Below are 24859 nucleotides of genomic sequence, written 5' to 3'. Positions count from 1 at the left end.
ACACAGGTGACATATATAATCACCAAAGACCTACAGAATACCAAGAGTGGACTACTCAACATTCTGTCATAACGTACATGGGAAAAGGATCCCAGGAAGAACAGACATCTGTATATGTGTAAAAGAACCACATCTTCCACACCTACAACAAGCCAAACATTGTAATCAAACTTGCTGTAATAAAAAATAAAAAAAAAATTAAATTAAAAACACGTACAAGAAGTAGTGAGACAAACTTGAGGGGCTTTCTCCTGGCACATTCCATTCTAAATTCCAATCTAGAACACCATTTCCTTTGAGGCTCTCTTGCCCTAGTAACCAGATTTTGCAAGGGAGAACTGCTGCCACCTTGTGGCCGTTTCACACAACAGCAGCTTTAATCCCAGCACTAATGGTCAGTTGATATACAAAATCATTGCAGGCCTGTAAATGACACCTGCCCTGAAAACAAATCCTGGGGTCACATATCGACCAAAAAATTCAAAGGACGTCCATATTTCAAAACGACCGTTTCAAAAGGCATATTTTACGCACATTAGTGTTCTGCTTCTTTTCCTTTCTTTCCTTTTTTGTTAAAAAAATCGGGAATGGAAAAAGCATCCCTCAGAATGGGCGAAAATCGTTGCAAACGAATCAATGGACAGAGGTTTAATCTCCAATATATATAAACAGCTCATGCAGCTTAATATTAAAAAAAACAAACAACCCAATACAAAAATGGGCAGAAGATCTAAAGAGACGTTTCTTCAAAGGAGACACAGAGATGGCCAAGACGCACATGAAAAGCTGCTCAACAGCACTAATTATTAGAGAAATGCAAATCAAAACTACAATGAGGTATCACCTCACACCTGTTAGAATCGGCATCATCAGAAAATCTACAAACAACAATTTCTGGGGAGGGTGTGGACAAAAGGAGCCCTCTTCCACTATTGGTGGGAATGTAAATTGATACAGTCACTATGGAGAACAGTATGGAGTTTCCTTAAAAAAATTAGAAATAGAATTACTATCTGATCCAGCAATCCCACTTCTGGGCATATACCCAGATAAAACCGTAAATCAAAAATGCACATTCACCACAATATTCGTTGCAGCAGTATTTACAATAGCCAGGTAATGGAAGCAACCTAAATGCCCACAGACAGATGAATGGATAAAGATGTGGTACGTATATAAAATGGAATATTACTCGGCCATAAAAAGGAATGAAACTGGGTCATTTGTAGAGACATCGATGGATCGAGAGACTGTCATACAGAATGAAGTAAGTCAGAAAGTGGAAAACAAATATTGTATATTAATGCATATATGTGGAGCCTAAAAAATGGTACAGATGAACTGGTTTGCAGGGAAGAAATAGAGACACAGAGGTAGAGAACAAACGTATGGACACCAAGTGTTGGAAGCCATGGGGTGGTGGTGGTGGGATGAGTTGGGAGATTGGGATTGACCTGAATACATGCATATGCATAAAATACATAACTAATAATAACGTGCTGTATAAAAAATAAATAAAATTAAATTTCAAAATTTTAAAAAAGAAAATTTAAAAATAAATCAGAAAAAAGTTCTTCCCGTCTCACAGATGTATTTATAGGAATGAATTATTTCCATGCTTATATCTATAAATACATAAAAGAGGAATAAAATCTAACTTGAACCATAAAAGAAAAACAAGTGAACCCACGAGTTATACAGAGGAAAAACCTATCAGGGCACTTGCTCCAGTGGTAAACAATTCTGAAATTGGTCAGAGGTGGGGAACCATCTCCCATACAGCCAGCAACCCACCCCCCACGCAAGGAGCGTCCTCATTGCAAAGCCGGGGTCTGTGCCGAGGCATCTGTGAGTAAACGTGAGCTGAGCCCCAGGCCAGCTGCTGCTGAACTGTTCCCACCCTTCCCAGGTAAAACACCTGAATATGTACAAGGGCTTGAAAGCCTAGAGGAAGGGCCGTGGAGCCACACCAGCGACAGCACGCAGGCCAACTTGGTGCCTGCAGGCCAGCCAGGGTGGTCCTGGTCCTGGACGCTCTTCCAGAAGCTTTCCATTGCCCTGCCTGAGATACCCCTCCTCTCCCGGCACTCACTGCTTTTTTCCTTCCTCACCTCTGTCCGGAGAGAAATTCCAGCTGAAGGTATGGGTGACACATCCTCTTCTTTACACGTGTCAGCCTGGCACCTCCTGCAGAAAGGCCAGCAGAGCCCCACTCACACCGGGCCACACACAAAGCTGTGGCCCCTCACTCCCACCCACCAGCACAGCCCCGAGACTGCTGACGGGGCAGAGAATATGGAGTCAGGCACAGCTTCAGGGGCTATTGCTGCCTGGAGCGCTGTTTTTATTGACCTCAACGAGGCACATCTGGGCAGGGCGGGCCGGCAGGGTAAGGCTGCCCAGGTCAGCTAATCCACAACCCTCAGGGAATCACATTGTTGAAAATGGACCTCGCTAAGGCCGAAGAGAAGCCAAGGGAAAAAAGGACACAATGCCATTTGCAGAACCGTAGATGAGTCTAGAAGTAATCACGTGACTTGTAGTAAGTCAGAAAGTGAAAGACACATATCATATCTTATCACTTATAGGTGTTATCTAAAAATGGATACCAGGGCAGATATTTCCACGGAGAAGGGCAATCACAGATTCAGTAAACAAACTTATGGTTCACCAATGGAAAGTTGTGAGGATTGGTTTCATTACGATACCGGGGTTAACACACATATACAAACACAGGTGACATATATAATCACCAAAGACCTACAGAATACCAAGAGTGGACTACTCAACATTCTGTCATAACGTACATGGGAAAAGGATCCCAGGAAGAACAGACATCTGTATATGTGTAAAAGAACCACATCTTCCACACCTACAACAAGCCAAACATTGTAATCAAACTTGCTGTAATAAAAAATAAAAAAAAAATAAATTAAAAACACGAACAAGAAGTAGTGAGACAAACTTGAGGGGCTTTCTCCTGGCACATTCCATTCTAAATTCCAATCTAGAACACCACTTCCACTGAGGCTCTCTTGCCCTAGTAACCAGATTTGGTAAGGGAGAACTGCTGCCACTTTGTGGCCGTTTCACACAACAGCAGCTTTAATCCCAGCGCTAATGGTCAGTTGATATTCAAAATCATTGCAGGCCTGTAAATGACACCTGCCCTGAAAACAAATCCTGGGGTCACATATCGACCAAAAAATTCAAAGCACGTCCATATTTCAAAACGACCGTTTCAAAAGGCATATTTTACGCACATTAGTGTTCTGCTTCTTTTCCTTTCTTTCCTTTTTTGTTAAAAAACACGGGAATGGAAAAAGGCATCCCTCAGAATGGGCGAAAATCGTTGCAAACGAATCAATGGACAGAGGTTTAATCTCCAATATATATAAACAGCTCATGCAGCTTAATATTAAAAAAACAAACAACCCAATACAAAAATGGGCAGAAGATCTAAAGAGACGTTTCTTCAAAGGAGACACAGAGATGGCCAAGACGCACATGAAAAGCTGCTCAACAGCACTAATTATTAGAGAAATGCAAATCAAAACTACAATGAGGTATCACCTCACACCCGTTAGAATCGGCATCATCAGAAAATCTACAAACAACCAATTCTGGGGAGGGTGTGGACAAAAGGAGCCCTCTTCCACTATTGGTGGGAATGTAAATTGATACAGTCACTATGGAGAACAGTATGGAGTTTCCTTAAAAAAATTAGAAATAGAATTACTATCTGATCCAGCAATCCCACTTCTGGGCATATACCCAGATAAAACCGTAAATCAAAAAGGCACATTCACCACAATATTCGTTGCAGCACTATTTACAATAGCCAGGTAATGGAAGCAACCTAAATGCCCACAGACAGATGAATGGATAAAGATGTGGTACGTATATAAAATGGAATATTACTCGGCCATAAAAAGGAATGAAACTGGGTCATTTGTAGAGACATCGATGGATCGAGAGACTGTCATACAGAATGAAGTAAGTCAGAAAGTGGAAAACAAATATTGTATATTAATGCATATATGTGGAGCCTAAAAAATGGTACAGATGAACTGGTTTGCAGGGAAGAAATAGAGACACAGAGGTAGAGAACAAACGTATGGACACCAAGTGTTGGAAGCCATGGGGTGGTGGTGGTGGGATGAGTTGGGAGATTGGGATTGACCTGAATACATGTATATGCATAAAATACATAACTAATAATAACGTGCTGTATAAAAAAATAAATAAAATTAAATTTCAAAATTTTAAAAAAGAAAATTTAAAAATAAATCAGAAAAAAGTTCTTCCCGTCTCACAGATGTATTTATAGGAATGAATTATTTCCATGCTTATATCTATAAATACATAAAAGAGGAATAAAATCTAACTTGAACCATAAAAGAAAAAAAAGGAACCCACGAGTTATACAGACGAAAAACCTATCAGGGCACTTGCTCCAGCGGTAAACAATTCTGAAATTGGTCAGAGGTGGGGAACCATCTCCCATACAGCCAGCAACCCACCCCCCACGCAAGGAGCGTCCTCATTGCAAAGCTGGGGGACCGTGCCGAGGCATCTGTGAGTAAACGTGAGCTGAGCCCCAGGCCAGCTGCTGCTGAACTGTTCCCACCCTTTCCAGGTAAAACACCTGAATATGTACAAGGGCTTGAAAGCCTAGAGGAAGGGCCGTGGAGCCACACAAGCGACAGCACGCAGGCCAACTTGGTGCCTGCAGGCCAGCCAGGGTGGTCCTGTCCACAGGAGCTCTTCTGGAAGCTTTCCATTGCCCTGCCTGAGATACCCCTCCTGTCCCGGTCCCCACTGCTTTTTTCCTTCCTCACCTCTGTCCAGAGAGATATTCAAGCGGAAGGTATGGGTGACACATCCTCTTCTTTACAGGCGGCTGCCTGGCAACTCCTGCAGAAAGGCCAGCAGAGCCCCACTCACACCGGGCCACCCACAAAGCTGTGGCCCCTCACTCCCTCCCACCAGCACAGCCCCGAGACTGCTGACGGGGCAGAGAATATGGAGTCAGGCACAGCTTCAGGGGCTATTGCTGCCTGGAGCGCTGTTTATATTGACCTCAACGAGTCACACCTGGGGCGGGTGGGCCGGCAGGGTAAGGCTGCCCAGGTCAGCTAATCCACAACCCTCAGGGAATTACATTGTTGAAAATGGACCTCGCTAAGGCAGAAGAGAAGCCAAGGGAGAAAAGGACACAATGCCATTTGCAGCACCGTAGATGAGTCTAGAAGTAATCACGTGACTTGTAGTAAGTCAGAAAGTGAAAGACACATATCATATCATATCACTTATAGGTGTTACCTAAAAATGGTTACCAGGGCAAATATTTCCACGGAGAAGGGCAATCACAGATTCATTAAACAAACTTATGGTTCACCAATGGAAAGGTGTGAGGATTGGTTTCATTACGATATCGGTGTTAACACACATATACAAACACAGGTGACATATATAATCACCAAAGACCTACAGAATACCAAGAGTGGACTACTCAACATTCTGTCATAACGTACATGGGAAAAGGATCCCAGGAAGAACAGACATCTGTATATGTGTAAAAGAACCACATCTTCCACACCTACAACAAGCCAAACATTGTAATCAAACTTGCTGTAATAAAAAATAAAAAATTAAATTAAAAACACGAACAAGAAGTAGTGAGACAAACTTGAGGGTCTTTCTCCTGGCATATTCCATTCTAAATTCCAATCTAGAACATCACTTCCACTGAGGCTCTGTTGCCCTAGTAACCAGATTTGGTAACGGAGAACTGCTGCCACCTTGTGGCCGTTTCACACAACAGCAGCTTTAATCCCAGTGCTAATGGTCAGTTGATATTCAAAATCATTGCAGGCCTGTAAATGACACCTGCCCTGAAAACAAATCCTGGGGTCACATATCGACCAAAAAATTCAAAGGACGTCCATATTTCAAAACGACTGTTTCAAAAGGCATATTTTACGCACATTAGTGTTCTGCTTCTTTTCCTTTCTTTCCTTTTTTGTTAAAAAACACGGGAATGGAAAAAGGCATCCCTCAGAATGGGCGAAAATCGTTGCAAATGAATCAATGGACAGAGGTTTAATCTCCAATATATATAAACAGCTCATGCAGCTTAATATTAAAAAACAAACAACCCAAAAAAAATGGGCAGAAGATCTAAAGAGACATTTCTTCAAAGGAGACACAGAGATGGCCAAGACGCACATGAAAAGCTGCTCAACAGCACTAATTATTAGAGAAATGCAAATCAAAACTACAATGAGGTATCACCTCACACCCGTTAGAATCGGCATCATCAGAAAATCTACAAACAACCAATTCTGGGGAGGGTGTGGACAAAAGGAGCCCTCTTCCACTATTGGTGGGAATGTAAATTGATACAGTCACTATGGAGAACAGTATGGAGTTTCCTTAAAAAAACTAGAAATAGAATTACCATCTGATCCAGCAATCCCACTTCTGGGTATATACCCAGAGAAAACCGTAAATCTAAAAGGCATATTCACCACAATGTTCATTGCAGCACTATTTATAATAGCCAGGTAATGGAAGCAACCTAAATGCCCACAGACAGATGATTGGATAAAGATGTGGTACATATATAAAATGGAATATTACTCGGCCATAAAAAGGAATGAAACTGGGTCATTTGTAGAGACATCGATGGATCGAGAGACTGTCATACAGAATGAATTAAGTCAGAAAGAGGAAAACAAATATTGTATATTAATGCATAAATGTGGAGCCTAAAAAATGGTACCGATGAACTGGTTTGCAGGGAAGAAATAGAGACACAGAGGTAGAGAACAAACGTATGGACACCAAGTGTGGGAAGCCACGGGGTGGTGGTGGTGGGATGAGTTGGGAGTTTGGGATTGACCTGAATACATATATATGCATAAAGTACATAACTAATAATAACGTGCTGTATAAAATAAATAAATAAAATTAAATTTCAAAATTTTAAAAAATAAAATTTAAAAATAAAACAGAAAAAAGTTCTTCCCGTCACACAGATGTATTTATAGGAATGAATTATTTCCATGCTTATATCTATAAATACATAAAAGAGGAATAAAATCTAACTTGAACGATAAAAGAAAAAAAAAGTGAACCCACGAGTTATACAGAGGAAAACCCTATGACGGCACTTGCTCCAGCGGTAAACAATTCTGAAATTGGTCAGAGGTGGGGAACCATCTCCCATACAGCCAGCAACCCACCCCCCATGCAAGGAGCGTCCTCATTGCAAACCTGGGGGTCCGTGCCGAGGCATCTGTGAGTAAACGTGAGCTGAGCCCCAGGCCAGCTGCTGCTGAACTGTCCCCACCCTTTCCAGGTAAAACACCTGAATATGTACAAGGGCTTGAAAGCCTAGAGGAAGGACCGTGGAGCCACACCAGCGACAGCACGCAGGCCAACTTGGTGCCTGCAGGCCAGCCAGGGTGGTCCTGGACCCTGGCGCTCTTCCGGAAGCTTTCCATTGCCCTGCCTGAGATAACCCTCTTGTCCCGTCCCCCACTGCTTTTTTCCTTCCTCACCTCTGTCCGGAGAGAAATTCCAGCGGAAGGTATGGGTGACACATCCTCTTCTTTACAGGCGGCAGCCTGGCAACTCCTGCAGAAAGGCCAGCAGAACCCCACTCACACCGGGCCACCCACAAAGCTGTGGCCCCTCACTCCCTCCCACCAGCACAGCCCCGAGACTGCTGACGGGGCAGAGAATATAGAGTCAGGCACAGCTTCAGGGGCTATTGCTGCCTGGAGCTCTGTTTATATTGACCTCAACGAGGCACAGCTGGGGAGGGCGGGCCGGCAGGGTAAGGCTGCCCAGGTCAGCTAATCCACAACCCTCAGGGAATTACATTGTTGAAAATGGACCTCGCTAAGGCAGAATAGAAGCCAAGGGAGAAAAGGACACAATGCCATTTGCAGCACCGTAGATGAGTCTAGAAGTAATCACGTGACTTGTAGTAAGTCAGAAAGTGAAAGACACATATCATATCATATCACTTATAGGTGTTACCTAAAAATGGTTACCAGGGCAAATATTTCCACGGAGAAGGGCAATCACAGATTCATTAAACAAACTTATGGTTCACCAATGGAAAGGTGTGAGGATTGGTTTCATTACGATATCGGGGTTAACACACATATACAAACACAGGTGACATATATAATCACCAAAGACCTACAGAATACCAAGAGTGGACTACTCAACATTCTGTCATAACGTACATGGGAAAAGGATCCCAGGAAGAACAGACATCTGTATATGTGTAAAAGAACCACATCTTCCACACCTACAACAAGCCAAACATTGTAATCAAACTTGCTGTAATAAAAAATAAAAAAAAAATTAAATTAAAAACACGTACAAGAAGTAGTGAGACAAACTTGAGGGGCTTTCTCCTGGCACATTCCATTCTAAATTCCAATCTAGAACACCATTTCCTTTGAGGCTCTCTTGCCCTAGTAACCAGATTTTGCAAGGGAGAACTGCTGCCACCTTGTGGCCGTTTCACACAACAGCAGCTTTAATCCCAGCACTAATGGTCAGTTGATATACAAAATCATTGCAGGCCTGTAAATGACACCTGCCCTGAAAACAAATCCTGGGGTCACATATCGACCAAAAAATTCAAAGGACGTCCATATTTCAAAACGACCGTTTCAAAAGGCATATTTTACGCACATTAGTGTTCTGCTTCTTTTCCTTTCTTTCCTTTTTTGTTAAAAAAATCGGGAATGGAAAAAGCATCCCTCAGAATGGGCGAAAATCGTTGCAAACGAATCAATGGACAGAGGTTTAATCTCCAATATATATAAACAGCTCATGCAGCTTAATATTAAAAAAAACAAACAACCCAATACAAAAATGGGCAGAAGATCTAAAGAGACGTTTCTTCAAAGGAGACACAGAGATGGCCAAGACGCACATGAAAAGCTGCTCAACAGCACTAATTATTAGAGAAATGCAAATCAAAACTACAATGAGGTATCACCTCACACCTGTTAGAATCGGCATCATCAGAAAATCTACAAACAACAATTTCTGGGGAGGGTGTGGACAAAAGGAGCCCTCTTCCACTATTGGTGGGAATGTAAATTGATACAGTCACTATGGAGAACAGTATGGAGTTTCCTTAAAAAAATTAGAAATAGAATTACTATCTGATCCAGCAATCCCACTTCTGGGCATATACCCAGATAAAACCGTAAATCAAAAATGCACATTCACCACAATATTCGTTGCAGCAGTATTTACAATAGCCAGGTAATGGAAGCAACCTAAATGCCCACAGACAGATGAATGGATAAAGATGTGGTACGTATATAAAATGGAATATTACTCGGCCATAAAAAGGAATGAAACTGGGTCATTTGTAGAGACATCGATGGATCGAGAGACTGTCATACAGAATGAAGTAAGTCAGAAAGTGGAAAACAAATATTGTATATTAATGCATATATGTGGAGCCTAAAAAATGGTACAGATGAACTGGTTTGCAGGGAAGAAATAGAGACACAGAGGTAGAGAACAAACGTATGGACACCAAGTGTTGGAAGCCATGGGGTGGTGGTGGTGGGATGAGTTGGGAGATTGGGATTGACCTGAATACATGCATATGCATAAAATACATAACTAATAATAACGTGCTGTATAAAAAATAAATAAAATTAAATTTCAAAATTTTAAAAAAGAAAATTTAAAAATAAATCAGAAAAAAGTTCTTCCCGTCTCACAGATGTATTTATAGGAATGAATTATTTCCATGCTTATATCTATAAATACATAAAAGAGGAATAAAATCTAACTTGAACCATAAAAGAAAAACAAGTGAACCCACGAGTTATACAGAGGAAAAACCTATCAGGGCACTTGCTCCAGTGGTAAACAATTCTGAAATTGGTCAGAGGTGGGGAACCATCTCCCATACAGCCAGCAACCCACCCCCCACGCAAGGAGCGTCCTCATTGCAAAGCCGGGGTCTGTGCCGAGGCATCTGTGAGTAAACGTGAGCTGAGCCCCAGGCCAGCTGCTGCTGAACTGTTCCCACCCTTCCCAGGTAAAACACCTGAATATGTACAAGGGCTTGAAAGCCTAGAGGAAGGGCCGTGGAGCCACACCAGCGACAGCACGCAGGCCAACTTGGTGCCTGCAGGCCAGCCAGGGTGGTCCTGGTCCTGGACGCTCTTCCAGAAGCTTTCCATTGCCCTGCCTGAGATACCCCTCCTCTCCCGGCACTCACTGCTTTTTTCCTTCCTCACCTCTGTCCGGAGAGAAATTCCAGCTGAAGGTATGGGTGACACATCCTCTTCTTTACACGTGTCAGCCTGGCACCTCCTGCAGAAAGGCCAGCAGAGCCCCACTCACACCGGGCCACACACAAAGCTGTGGCCCCTCACTCCCACCCACCAGCACAGCCCCGAGACTGCTGACGGGGCAGAGAATATGGAGTCAGGCACAGCTTCAGGGGCTATTGCTGCCTGGAGCGCTGTTTTTATTGACCTCAACGAGGCACATCTGGGCAGGGCGGGCCGGCAGGGTAAGGCTGCCCAGGTCAGCTAATCCACAACCCTCAGGGAATCACATTGTTGAAAATGGACCTCGCTAAGGCCGAAGAGAAGCCAAGGGAAAAAAGGACACAATGCCATTTGCAGAACCGTAGATGAGTCTAGAAGTAATCACGTGACTTGTAGTAAGTCAGAAAGTGAAAGACACATATCATATCTTATCACTTATAGGTGTTATCTAAAAATGGATACCAGGGCAGATATTTCCACGGAGAAGGGCAATCACAGATTCAGTAAACAAACTTATGGTTCACCAATGGAAAGTTGTGAGGATTGGTTTCATTACGATACCGGGGTTAACACACATATACAAACACAGGTGACATATATAATCACCAAAGACCTACAGAATACCAAGAGTGGACTACTCAACATTCTGTCATAACGTACATGGGAAAAGGATCCCAGGAAGAACAGACATCTGTATATGTGTAAAAGAAGCACATCTTCCACACCTACAACAAGCCAAACATTGTAATCAAACTTGCTGTAATAAAAAATAAAAAAAAAATAAATTAAAAACACGAACAAGAAGTAGTGAGACAAACTTGAGGGGCTTTCTCCTGGCACATTCCATTCTAAATTCCAATCTAGAACACCACTTCCACTGAGGCTCTCTTGCCCTAGTAACCAGATTTGGTAAGGGAGAACTGCTGCCACTTTGTGGCCGTTTCACACAACAGCAGCTTTAATCCCAGCGCTAATGGTCAGTTGATATTCAAAATCATTGCAGGCCTGTAAATGACACCTGCCCTGAAAACAAATCCTGGGGTCACATATCGACCAAAAAATTCAAAGCACGTCCATATTTCAAAACGACCGTTTCAAAAGGCATATTTTACGCACATTAGTGTTCTGCTTCTTTTCCTTTCTTTCCTTTTTTGTTAAAAAACACGGGAATGGAAAAAGGCATCCCTCAGAATGGGCGAAAATCGTTGCAAACGAATCAATGGACAGAGGTTTAATCTCCAATATATATAAACAGCTCATGCAGCTTAATATTAAAAAAACAAACAACCCAATACAAAAATGGGCAGAAGATCTAAAGAGACGTTTCTTCAAAGGAGACACAGAGATGGCCAAGACGCACATGAAAAGCTGCTCAACAGCACTAATTATTAGAGAAATGCAAATCAAAACTACAATGAGGTATCACCTCACACCCGTTAGAATCGGCATCATCAGAAAATCTACAAACAACCAATTCTGGGGAGGGTGTGGACAAAAGGAGCCCTCTTCCACTATTGGTGGGAATGTAAATTGATACAGTCACTATGGAGAACAGTATGGAGTTTCCTTAAAAAAATTAGAAATAGAATTACTATCTGATCCAGCAATCCCACTTCTGGGCATATACCCAGATAAAACCGTAAATCAAAAAGGCACATTCACCACAATATTCGTTGCAGCACTATTTACAATAGCCAGGTAATGGAAGCAACCTAAATGCCCACAGACAGATGAATGGATAAAGATGTGGTACGTATATAAAATGGAATATTACTCGGCCATAAAAAGGAATGAAACTGGGTCATTTGTAGAGACATCGATGGATCGAGAGACTGTCATACAGAATGAAGTAAGTCAGAAAGTGGAAAACAAATATTGTATATTAATGCATATATGTGGAGCCTAAAAAATGGTACAGATGAACTGGTTTGCAGGGAAGAAATAGAGACACAGAGGTAGAGAACAAACGTATGGACACCAAGTGTTGGAAGCCATGGGGTGGTGGTGGTGGGATGAGTTGGGAGATTGGGATTGACCTGAATACATGTATATGCATAAAATACATAACTAATAATAACGTGCTGTATAAAAAAATAAATAAAATTAACTTTCAAAATTTTAAAAAAGAAAATTTAAAAATAAATCAGAAAAAAGTTCTTCCCGTCTCACAGATGTATTTATAGGAATGAATTATTTCCATGCTTATATCTATAAATACATAAAAGAGGAATAAAATCTAACTTGAACCATAAAAGAAAAAAAAGGAACCCACGAGTTATACAGACGAAAAACCTATCAGGGCACTTGCTCCAGCGGTAAACAATTCTGAAATTGGTCAGAGGTGGGGAACCATCTCCCATACAGCCAGCAACCCACCCCCCACGCAAGGAGCGTCCTCATTGCAAAGCTGGGGGACCGTGCCGAGGCATCTGTGAGTAAACGTGAGCTGAGCCCCAGGCCAGCTGCTGCTGAACTGTTCCCACCCTTTCCAGGTAAAACACCTGAATATGTACAAGGGCTTGAAAGCCTAGAGGAAGGGCCGTGGAGCCACACAAGCGACAGCACGCAGGCCAACTTGGTGCCTGCAGGCCAGCCAGGGTGGTCCTGTCCACAGGAGCTCTTCTGGAAGCTTTCCATTGCCCTGCCTGAGATACCCCTCCTGTCCCGGTCCCCACTGCTTTTTTCCTTCCTCACCTCTGTCCAGAGAGATATTCAAGCGGAAGGTATGGGTGACACATCCTCTTCTTTACAGGCGGCTGCCTGGCAACTCCTGCAGAAAGGCCAGCAGAGCCCCACTCACACCGGGCCACCCACAAAGCTGTGGCCCCTCACTCCCTCCCACCAGCACAGCCCCGAGACTGCTGACGGGGCAGAGAATATGGAGTCAGGCACAGCTTCAGGGGCTATTGCTGCCTGGAGCGCTGTTTATATTGACCTCAACGAGTCACACCTGGGGCGGGTGGGCCGGCAGGGTAAGGCTGCCCAGGTCAGCTAATCCACAACCCTCAGGGAATTACATTGTTGAAAATGGACCTCGCTAAGGCAGAAGAGAAGCCAAGGGAGAAAAGGACACAATGCCATTTGCAGCACCGTAGATGAGTCTAGAAGTAATCACGTGACTTGTAGTAAGTCAGAAAGTGAAAGACACATATCATATCATATCACTTATAGGTGTTACCTAAAAATGGTTACCAGGGCAAATATTTCCACGGAGAAGGGCAATCACAGATTCATTAAACAAACTTATGGTTCACCAATGGAAAGGTGTGAGGATTGGTTTCATTACGATATCGGTGTTAACACACATATACAAACACAGGTGACATATATAATCACCAAAGACCTACAGAATACCAAGAGTGGACTACTCAACATTCTGTCATAACGTACATGGGAAAAGGATCCCAGGAAGAACAGACATCTGTATATGTGTAAAAGAACCACATCTTCCACACCTACAACAAGCCAAACATTGTAATCAAACTTGCTGTAATAAAAAATAAAAAATTAAATTAAAAACACGAACAAGAAGTAGTGAGACAAACTTGAGGGTCTTTCTCCTGGCATATTCCATTCTAAATTCCAATCTAGAACATCACTTCCACTGAGGCTCTGTTGCCCTAGTAACCAGATTTGGTAACGGAGAACTGCTGCCACCTTGTGGCCGTTTCACACAACAGCAGCTTTAATCCCAGTGCTAATGGTCAGTTGATATTCAAAATCATTGCAGGCCTGTAAATGACACCTGCCCTGAAAACAAATCCTGGGGTCACATATCGACCAAAAAATTCAAAGGACGTCCATATTTCAAAACGACCGTTTCAAAAGGCATATTTTACGCACATTAGTGTTCTGCTTCTTTTCCTTTCTTTCCTTTTTTGTTAAAAAACACGGGAATGGAAAAAGGCATCCCTCAGAATGGGCGAAAATCGTTGCAAATGAATCAATGGACAGAGGTTTAATCTCCAATATATATAAACAGCTCATGCAGCTTAATATTAAGAAACAAACAACCCAAAAAAAATGGGCAGAAGATCTAAAGAGACTTTTCTTCAAAGGAGACACAGAGATGGCCAAGACGCACATGAAAAGCTGCTCAACAGCACTAATTATTAGAGAAATGCAAATCAAAACTACAATGAGGTATCACCTCACACCCGTTAGAATCGGCATCATCAGAAAATCTACAAACAACCAATTCTGGGGAGGGTGTGGACAAAAGGAGCCCTCTTCCACTATTGGTGGGAATGTAAATTGATACAGTCACTATGGAGAACAGTATGGAGTTTCCTTAAAAAAACTAGAAATAGAATTACCATCTGATCCAGCAATCCCACTTCTGGGTATATACCCAGAGAAAACCGTAAATCTAAAAGGCATATTCACCACAATGTTCATTGCAGCACTATTTATAATAGCCAGGTAATGGAAGCAACCTAAATGCCCACAGACAGATGATTGGATAAAGATGTGGTACATATATAAAATGGAATATTACTCGGCCATAAAAAGGAATGAAACTGGGTCATTTGTAGAGACATCGATGGATCGAGAGACTGTCATACAGAATGAATTAAGTCAGAAAGAGGAAAACAAATATTGTATATTAATGCATAAATGTGGAGCCTAAAAAATGGTACCGATGAACTGGTTTGCAGGGAAGAAATAGAGACACAGAGGTAGAGAACAAACGTATGGACACCAAGTGTGGGAAGCCACGGGGTGGTGGTGGTGGGATGAGTTGGGAGTTTGGGATTGACCTGAATACATATATATGCATAAAGTACATAACTAATAATAACGTGCTGTATAAAATAAATAAATAAAATTAAATTTCAAAATTTTAAAAAATAAAATTTAAAAATAAAACAGAAAAAAGTTCTTCCCGTCACACAGATGTATTTATAGGAATGAATTATTTCCATGCTTATATCTATAAATACATAAAAGAGGAATAAAATCTAACTTGAACGATAAAAGAAAAAAAAAGTGAACCCACGAGTTATACAGAGGAAAACCCTATGACGGCACTTGCTCCAGCGGTAAACAATTCTGAAATTGGTCAGAGGTGGGGAACCATCTCCCATACAGCCAGCAACCCACCCCCCATGCAAGGAGCGTCCTCATTGCAAACCTGGGGGTCCGTGCCGAGGCATCTGTGAGTAAACGTGAGCTGAGCCCCAGGCCAGCTGCTGCTGAACTGTCCCCACCCTTTCCAGGTAAAACACCTGAATATGTACAAGGGCTTGAAAGCCTAGAGGAAGGACCGTGGAGCCACACCAGCGACAGCACGCAGGCCAACTTGGTGCCTGCAGGCCAGCCAGGGTGGTCCTGGACCCTGGCGCTCTTCCGGAAGCTTTCCATTGCCCTGCCTGAGATAACCCTCTTGTCCCGTCCCCCACTGCTTTTTTCCTTCCTCACCTCTGTCCGGAGAGAAATTCCAGCGGAAGGTATGGGTGACACATCCTCTTCTTTACAGGCGGCAGCCTGGCAACTCCTGCAGAAAGGCCAGCAGAACCCCACTCACACCGGGCCACCCACAAAGCTGTGGCCCCTCACTCCCTCCCACCAGCACAGCCCCGAGACTGCTGACGGGGCAGAGAATATAGAGTCAGGCACAGCTTCAGGGGCTATTGCTGCCTGGAGCTCTGTTTATATTGACCTCAACGAGGCACAGCTGGGGAGGGCGGGCCGGCAGGGTAAGGCTGCCCAGGTCAGCTAATCCACAACCCTCAGGGAATTACATTGTTGAAAATGGACCTCGCTAAGGCAGAATAGAAGCCAAGGGAGAAAAGGACACAATGCCATTTGCAGCACCGTAGATGAGTCTAGAAGTAATCACGTGACTTGTAGTAAGTCAGAAAGTGAAAGACACATATCATATCATATCACTTATAGGTGTTACCTAAAAATGGTTACCAGGGCAAATATTTCCACGGAGAAGGGCAATCACAGATTCATTAAACAAACTTATGGTTCACCAATGGAAAGGTGTGAGGATTGGTTTCATTACGATATCGGGGTTAACACACATATACAAACACAGGTGACATATATAATCACCAAAGACCTACAGAATACCAAGAGTGGACTACTCAACATTCTGTCATAACGTACATGGGAAAAGGATCCCAGGAAGAACAGACATCTGTATATGTGTAAAAGAACCACATCTTCCACACCTACAACAAGCCAAACATTGTAATCAAACTTGCTGTAATAAAAAATAAAAAAAAAATTAAATTAAAAACACGTACAAGAAGTAGTGAGACAAACTTGAGGGGCTTTCTCCTGGCACATTCCATTCTAAATTCCAATCTAGAACACCATTTCCTTTGAGGCTCTCTTGCCCTAGTAACCAGATTTTGCAAGGGAGAACTGCTGCCACCTTGTGGCCGTTTCACACAACAGCAGCTTTAATCCCAGCACTAATGGTCAGTTGATATACAAAATCATTGCAGGCCTGTAAATGACACCTGCCCTGAAAACAAATCCTGGGGTCACATATCGACCAAAAAATTCAAAGGACGTCCATATTTCAAAACGACCGTTTCAAAAGGCATATTTTACGCACATTAGTGTTCTGCTTCTTTTCCTTTCTTTCCTTTTTTGTTAAAAAAATCGGGAATGGAAAAAGCATCCCTCAGAATGGGCGAAAATCGTTGCAAACGAATCAATGGACAGAGGTTTAATCTCCAATATATATAAACAGCTCATGCAGCTTAATATTAAAAAAACAAACAACCCAATACAAAAATGGGCAGAAGATCTAAAGAGACGTTTCTTCAAAGGAGACACAGAGATGGCCAAGACGCACATGAAAAGCTGCTCAACAGCACTAATTATTAGAGAAATGCAAATCAAAACTACAATGAGGTATCACCTCACACCTGTTAGAATCGGCATCATCAGAAAATCTACAAACAACAATTTCTGGGGAGGGTGTGGACAAAAGGAGCCCTCTTCCACTATTGGTGGGAATGTAAATTGATACAGTCACTATGGAGAACAGTATGGAGTTTCCTTAAAAAAATTAGAAATAGAATTACTATCTGATCCAGCAATCCCACTTCTGGGCATATACCCAGATAAAACCGTAAATCAAAAATGCACATTCACCACAATATTCGTTGCAGCAGTATTTACAATAGCCAGGTAATGGAAGCAACCTAAATGCCCACAGACAGATGAATGGATAAAGATGTGGTACGTATATAAAATGGAATATTACTCGGCCATAAAAAGGAATGAAACTGGGTCATTTGTAGAGACATCGATGGATCGAGAGACTGTCATACAGAATGAAGTAAGTCAGAAAGTGGAAAACAAATATTGTATATTAATGCATATATGTGGAGCCTAAAAAATGGTACAGATGAACTGGTTTGCAGGGAAGAAATAGAGACACAGAGGTAGAGAACAAACGTATGGACACCAAGTGTTGGAAGCCATGGGGTGGTGGTGGTGGGATGAGTTGGGAGATTGGGATTGACCTGAATACATGCATATGCATAAAATACATAACTAATAATAACGTGCTGTATAAAAAATAAATAAAATTAAATTTCAAAATTTTAAAAAAGAAAATTTAAAAATAAATCAGAAAAAAGTTCTTCCCGTCTCACAGATGTATTTATAGGAATGAATTATTTCCATGCTTATATCTATAAATACATAAAAGAGGAATAAAATCTAACTTGAACCATAAAAGAAAAACAAGTGAACCCACGAGTTATACAGAGGAAAAACCTATCAGGGCACTTGCTCCAGTGGTAAACAATTCTGAAATTGGTCAGAGGTGGGGAACCATCTCCCATACAGCCAGCAACCCACCCCCCACGCAAGGAGCGTCCTCATTGCAAAGCCGGGGTCTGTGCCGAGGCATCTGTGAGTAAACGTGAGCTGAGCCCCAGGCCAGCTGCTGCTGAACTGTTCCCACCCTTCCCAGGTAAAACACCTGAATATGTACAAGGGCTTGAAAGCCTAGAGGAAGGGCCGTGGAGCCACACCAGCGACAGCACGCAGGCCAACTTGGTGCCTGCAGGCCAGCCAGGGTGGTCCTGGTCCTGGACGCTCTTCCAGAAGCTTTCCATTGCCCTGCCTGAGATACCCCTCCTCTCCCGGCACTCACTGCTTTTTTCCTTCCTCACCTCTGTCCGGAGAGAAATTCCAGCTGAAGGTATGGGTGACACATCCTCTTCTTTACACGTGTCAGCCTGGCACCTCCTGCAGAAAGGCCAGCAGAGCCCCACTCACACCGGGCCACACACAAAGCTGTGGCCCCTCACTCCCACCCACCAGCACAGCCCCGAGACTGCTGACGGGGCAGAGAATATGGAGTCAGGCACAGCTTCAGGGGCTATTGCTGCCTGGAGCGCTGTTTTTATTGACCTCAACGAGGCACATCTGGGCAGGGCGGGCCGGCAGGGTAAGGCTGCCCAGGTCAGCTAATCCACAACCCTCAGGGAATCACATTGTTGAAAATGGACCTCGCTAAGGCCGAAGAGAAGCCAAGGGAAAAAAGGACACAATGCCATTTGCAGAACCGTAGATGAGTCTAGAAGTAATCACGTGACTTGTAGTAAGTCAGAAAGTGAAAGACACATATCATATCTTATCACTTATAGGTGTTATCTAAAAATGGATACCAGGGCAGATATTTCCACGGAGAAGGGCAATCACAGATTCAGTAAACAAACTTATGGTTCACCAATGGAAAGTTGTGAGGATTGGTTTCATTACGATACCGGGGTTAACACACATATACAAACACAGGTGACATATATAATCACCAAAGACCTACAGAATACCAAGAGTGGACTACTCAACATTCTGTCATAACGTACATGGGAAAAGGATCCCAGGAAGAACAGACATCTGTATATGTGTAAAAGAAGCACATCTTCCACACCTACAACAAGCCAAACATTGTAATCAAACTTGCTGTAATAAAAAATAAAAAAAAAATAAATTAAAAACACGAACAAGAAGTAGTGAGACAAACTTGAGGGGCTTTCTCCTGGCACATTCCATTCTAAATTCCAATCTAGAACACCACTTCCACTGAGGCTCTCTTGCCCTAGTAACCAGATTTGGTAAGGGAGAACTGCTGCCACTTTGTGGCCGTTTCACACAACAGCAGCTTTAATCCCAGCGCTAATGGTCAGTTGATATTCAAAATCATTGCAGGCCTGTAAATGACACCTGCCCTGAAAACAAATCCTGGGGTCACATATCGACCAAAAAATTCAAAGCACGTCCATATTTCAAAACGACCGTTTCAAAAGGCATATTTTACGCACATTAGTGTTCTGCTTCTTTTCCTTTCTTTCCTTTTTTGTTAAAAAACACGGGAATGGAAAAAGGCATCCCTCAGAATGGGCGAAAATCGTTGCAAACGAATCAATGGACAGAGGTTTAATCTCCAATATATATAAACAGCTCATGCAGCTTAATATTAAAAAAACAAACAACCCAATACAAAAATGGGCAGAAGATCTAAAGAGACGTTTCTTCAAAGGAGACACAGAGATGGCCAAGACGCACATGAAAAGCTGCTCAACAGCACTAATTATTAGAGAAATGCAAATCAAAACTACAATGAGGTATCACCTCACACCCGTTAGAATCGGCATCATCAGAAAATCTACAAACAACCAATTCTGGGGAGGGTGTGGACAAAAGGAGCCCTCTTCCACTATTGGTGGGAATGTAAATTGATACAGTCACTATGGAGAACAGTATGGAGTTTCCTTAAAAAAATTAGAAATAGAATTACTATCTGATCCAGCAATCCCACTTCTGGGCATATACCCAGATAAAACCGTAAATCAAAAAGGCACATTCACCACAATATTCGTTGCAGCACTATTTACAATAGCCAGGTAATGGAAGCAACCTAAATGCCCACAGACAGATGAATGGATAAAGATGTGGTACGTATATAAAATGGAATATTACTCGGCCATAAAAAGGAATGAAACTGGGTCATTTGTAGAGACATCGATGGATCGAGAGACTGTCATACAGAATGAAGTAAGTCAGAAAGTGGAAAACAAATATTGTATATTAATGCATATATGTGGAGCCTAAAAAATGGTACAGATGAACTGGTTTGCAGGGAAGAAATAGAGACACAGAGGTAGAGAACAAACGTATGGACACCAAGTGTTGGAAGCCATGGGGTGGTGGTGGTGGGATGAGTTGGGAGATTGGGATTGACCTGAATACATGTATATGCATAAAATACATAACTAATAATAACGTGCTGTATAAAAAAATAAATAAAATTAAATTTCAAAATTTTAAAAAAGAAAATTAAAAATAAATCAGAAAAAAGTTCTTCCCGTCTCACAGATGTATTTATAGGAATGAATTATTTCCATGCTTATATCTATAAATACATAAAAGAGGAATAAAATCTAACTTGAACCATAAAAGAAAAAAAAGGAACCCACGAGTTATACAGACGAAAAACCTATCAGGGCACTTGCTCCAGCGGTAAACAATTCTGAAATTGGTCAGAGGTGGGGAACCATCTCCCATACAGCCAGCAACCCACCCCCCACGCAAGGAGCGTCCTCATTGCAAAGCTGGGGGACCGTGCCGAGGCATCTGTGAGTAAACGTGAGCTGAGCCCCAGGCCAGCTGCTGCTGAACTGTTCCCACCCTTTCCAGGTAAAACACCTGAATATGTACAAGGGCTTGAAAGCCTAGAGGAAGGGCCGTGGAGCCACACAAGCGACAGCACGCAGGCCAACTTGGTGCCTGCAGGCCAGCCAGGGTGGTCCTGTCCACAGGAGCTCTTCTGGAAGCTTTCCATTGCCCTGCCTGAGATACCCCTCCTGTCCCGGTCCCCACTGCTTTTTTCCTTCCTCACCTCTGTCCAGAGAGATATTCAAGCGGAAGGTATGGGTGACACATCCTCTTCTTTACAGGCGGCTGCCTGGCAACTCCTGCAGAAAGGCCAGCAGAGCCCCACTCACACCGGGCCACCCACAAAGCTGTGGCCCCTCACTCCCTCCCACCAGCACAGCCCCGAGACTGCTGACGGGGCAGAGAATATGGAGTCAGGCACAGCTTCAGGGGCTATTGCTGCCTGGAGCGCTGTTTATATTGACCTCAACGAGTCACACCTGGGGCGGGTGGGCCGGCAGGGTAAGGCTGCCCAGGTCAGCTAATCCACAACCCTCAGGGAATTACATTGTTGAAAATGGACCTCGCTAAGGCAGAATAGAAGCCAAGGGAGAAAAGGACACAATGCCATTTGCAGCACCGTAGATGAGTCTAGAAGTAATCACGTGACTTGTAGTAAGTCAGAAAGTGAAAGACACATATCATATCATATCACTTATAGGTGTTACCTAAAAATGGTTACCAGGGCAAATATTTCCACGGAGAAGGGCAATCACAGATTCATTAAACAAACTTATGGTTCACCAATGGAAAGGTGTGAGGATTGGTTTCATTACGATATCGGTGTTAACACACATATACAAACACAGGTGACATATATAATCACCAAAGACCTACAGAATACCAAGAGTGGACTACTCAACATTCTGTCATAACGTACATGGGAAAAGGATCCCAGGAAGAACAGACATCTGTATATGTGTAAAAGAACCACATCTTCCACACCTACAACAAGCCAAACATTGTAATCAAACTTGCTGTAATAAAAAATAAAAAATTAAATTAAAAACACGAACAAGAAGTAGTGAGACAAACTTGAGGGTCTTTCTCCTGGCATATTCCATTCTAAATTCCAATCTAGAACATCACTTCCACTGAGGCTCTGTTGCCCTAGTAACCAGATTTGGTAACGGAGAACTGCTGCCACCTTGTGGCCGTTTCACACAACAGCAGCTTTAATCCCAGTGCTAATGGTCAGTTGATATTCAAAATCATTGCAGGCCTGTAAATGACACCTGCCCTGAAAACAAATCCTGGGGTCACATATCGACCAAAAAATTCAAAGGACGTCCATATTTCAAAACGACCGTTTCAAAAGGCATATTTTACGCACATTAGTGTTCTGCTTCTTTTCCTTTCTTTCCTTTTTTGTTAAAAAACACGGGAATGGAAAAAGGCATCCCTCAGAATGGGCGAAAATCGTTGCAAATGAATCAATGGACAGAGGTTTAATCTCCAATATATATAAACAGCTCATGCAGCTTAATATTAAGAAACAAACAACCCAAAAAAAATGGGCAGAAGATCTAAAGAGACGTTTCTTCAAAGGAGACACAGAGATGGCCAAGACGCACATGAAAAGCTGCTCAACAGCACTAATTATTAGAGAAATGCAAATCAAAACTACAATGAGGTATCACCTCACACCCGTTAGAATCGGCATCATCAGAAAATCTACAAACAACCAATTCTGGGGAGGGTGTGGACAAAAGGAGCCCTCTTCCACTATTGGTGGGAATGTAAATTGATACAGTCACTATGGAGAACAGTATGGAGTTTCCTTAAAAAAACTAGAAATAGAATTACCATCTGATCCAGCAATCCCACTTCTGGGTATATACCCAGAGAAAACCGTAAATCTAAAAGGCATATTCACCACAATGTTCATTGCAGCACTATTTATAATAGCCAGGTAATGGAAGCAACCTAAATGCCCACAGACAGATGATTGGATAAAGATGTGGTACATATATAAAATGGAATATTACTCGGCCATAAAAAGGAATGAAACTGGGTCATTTGTAGAGACATCGATGGATCGAGAGACTGTCATACAGAATGAATTAAGTCAGAAAGAGGAAAACAAATATTGTATATTAATGCATAAATGTGGAGCCTAAAAAATGGTACCGATGAACTGGTTTGCAGGGAAGAAATAGAGACACAGAGGTAGAGAACAAACGTATGGACACCAAGTGTGGGAAGCCACGGGGTGGTGGTGGTGGGATGAGTTGGGAGTTTGGGATTGACCTGAATACATATATATGCATAAAGTACATAACTAATAATAACGTGCTGTATAAAATAAATAAATAAAATTAAATTTCAAAATTTTAAAAAATAAAATTTAAAAATAAAACAGAAAAAAGTTCTTCCCGTCACACAGATGTATTTATAGGAATGAATTATTTCCATGCTTATATCTATAAATACATAAAAGAGGAATAAAATCTAACTTGAACGATAAAAGAAAAAAAAAGTGAACCCACGAGTTATACAGAGGAAAACCCTATGACGGCACTTGCTCCAGCGGTAAACAATTCTGAAATTGGTCAGAGGTGGGGAACCATCTCCCATACAGCCAGCAACCCACCCCCCATGCAAGGAGCGTCCTCATTGCAAACCTGGGGGTCCGTGCCGAGGCATCTGTGAGTAAACGTGAGCTGAGCCCCAGGCCAGCTGCTGCTGAACTGTCCCCACCCTTTCCAGGTAAAACACCTGAATATGTACAAGGGCTTGAAAGCCTAGAGGAAGGACCGTGGAGCCACACCAGCGACAGCACGCAGGCCAACTTGGTGCCTGCAGGCCAGCCAGGGTGGTCCTGGACCCTGGCGCTCTTCCGGAAGCTTTCCATTGCCCTGCCTGAGATAACCCTCTTGTCCCGTCCCCCACTGCTTTTTTCCTTCCTCACCTCTGTCCGGAGAGAAATTCCAGCGGAAGGTATGGGTGACACATCCTCTTCTTTACAGGCGGCAGCCTGGCAACTCCTGCAGAAAGGCCAGCAGAACCCCACTCACACCGGGCCACCCACAAAGCTGTGGCCCCTCACTCCCTCCCACCAGCACAGCCCCGAGACTGCTGACGGGGCAGAGAATATAGAGTCAGGCACAGCTTCAGGGGCTATTGCTGCCTGGAGCTCTGTTTATATTGACCTCAACGAGGCACAGCTGGGGAGGGCGGGCCGGCAGGGTAAGGCTGCCCAGGTCAGCTAATCCACAACCCTCAGGGAATTACATTGTTGAAAATGGACCTCGCTAAGGCAGAATAGAAGCCAAGGGAGAAAAGGACACAATGCCATTTGCAGCACCGTAGATGAGTCTAGAAGTAATCACGTGACTTGTAGTAAGTCAGAAAGTGAAAGACACATATCATATCATATCACTTATAGGTGTTACCTAAAAATGGTTACCAGGGCAAATATTTCCACGGAGAAGGGCAATCACAGATTCATTAAACAAACTTATGGTTCACCAATGGAAAGGTGTGAGGATTGGTTTCATTACGATATCGGGGTTAACACACATATACAAACACAGGTGACATATATAATCACCAAAGACCTACAGAATACCAAGAGTGGACTACTCAACATTCTGTCATAACGTACATGGGAAAAGGATCCCAGGAAGAACAGACATCTGTATATGTGTAAAAGAACCACATCTTCCACACCTACAACAAGCCAAACATTGTAATCAAACTTGCTGTAATAAAAAATAAAAAAAAAAATTAAATTAAAAACACGTACAAGAAGTAGTGAGACAAACTTGAGGGGCTTTCTCCTGGCACATTCCATTCTAAATTCCAATCTAGAACACCATTTCCTTTGA

This window comes from Mesoplodon mirus (assembly GCF_964341445.2).
Source record: "Mesoplodon mirus genome assembly, chromosome: 13".
Classification (NCBI taxonomy): domain Eukaryota; kingdom Metazoa; phylum Chordata; class Mammalia; order Artiodactyla; family Ziphiidae; genus Mesoplodon; species Mesoplodon mirus.
This window is presented reverse-complemented; position numbering follows the sequence as displayed.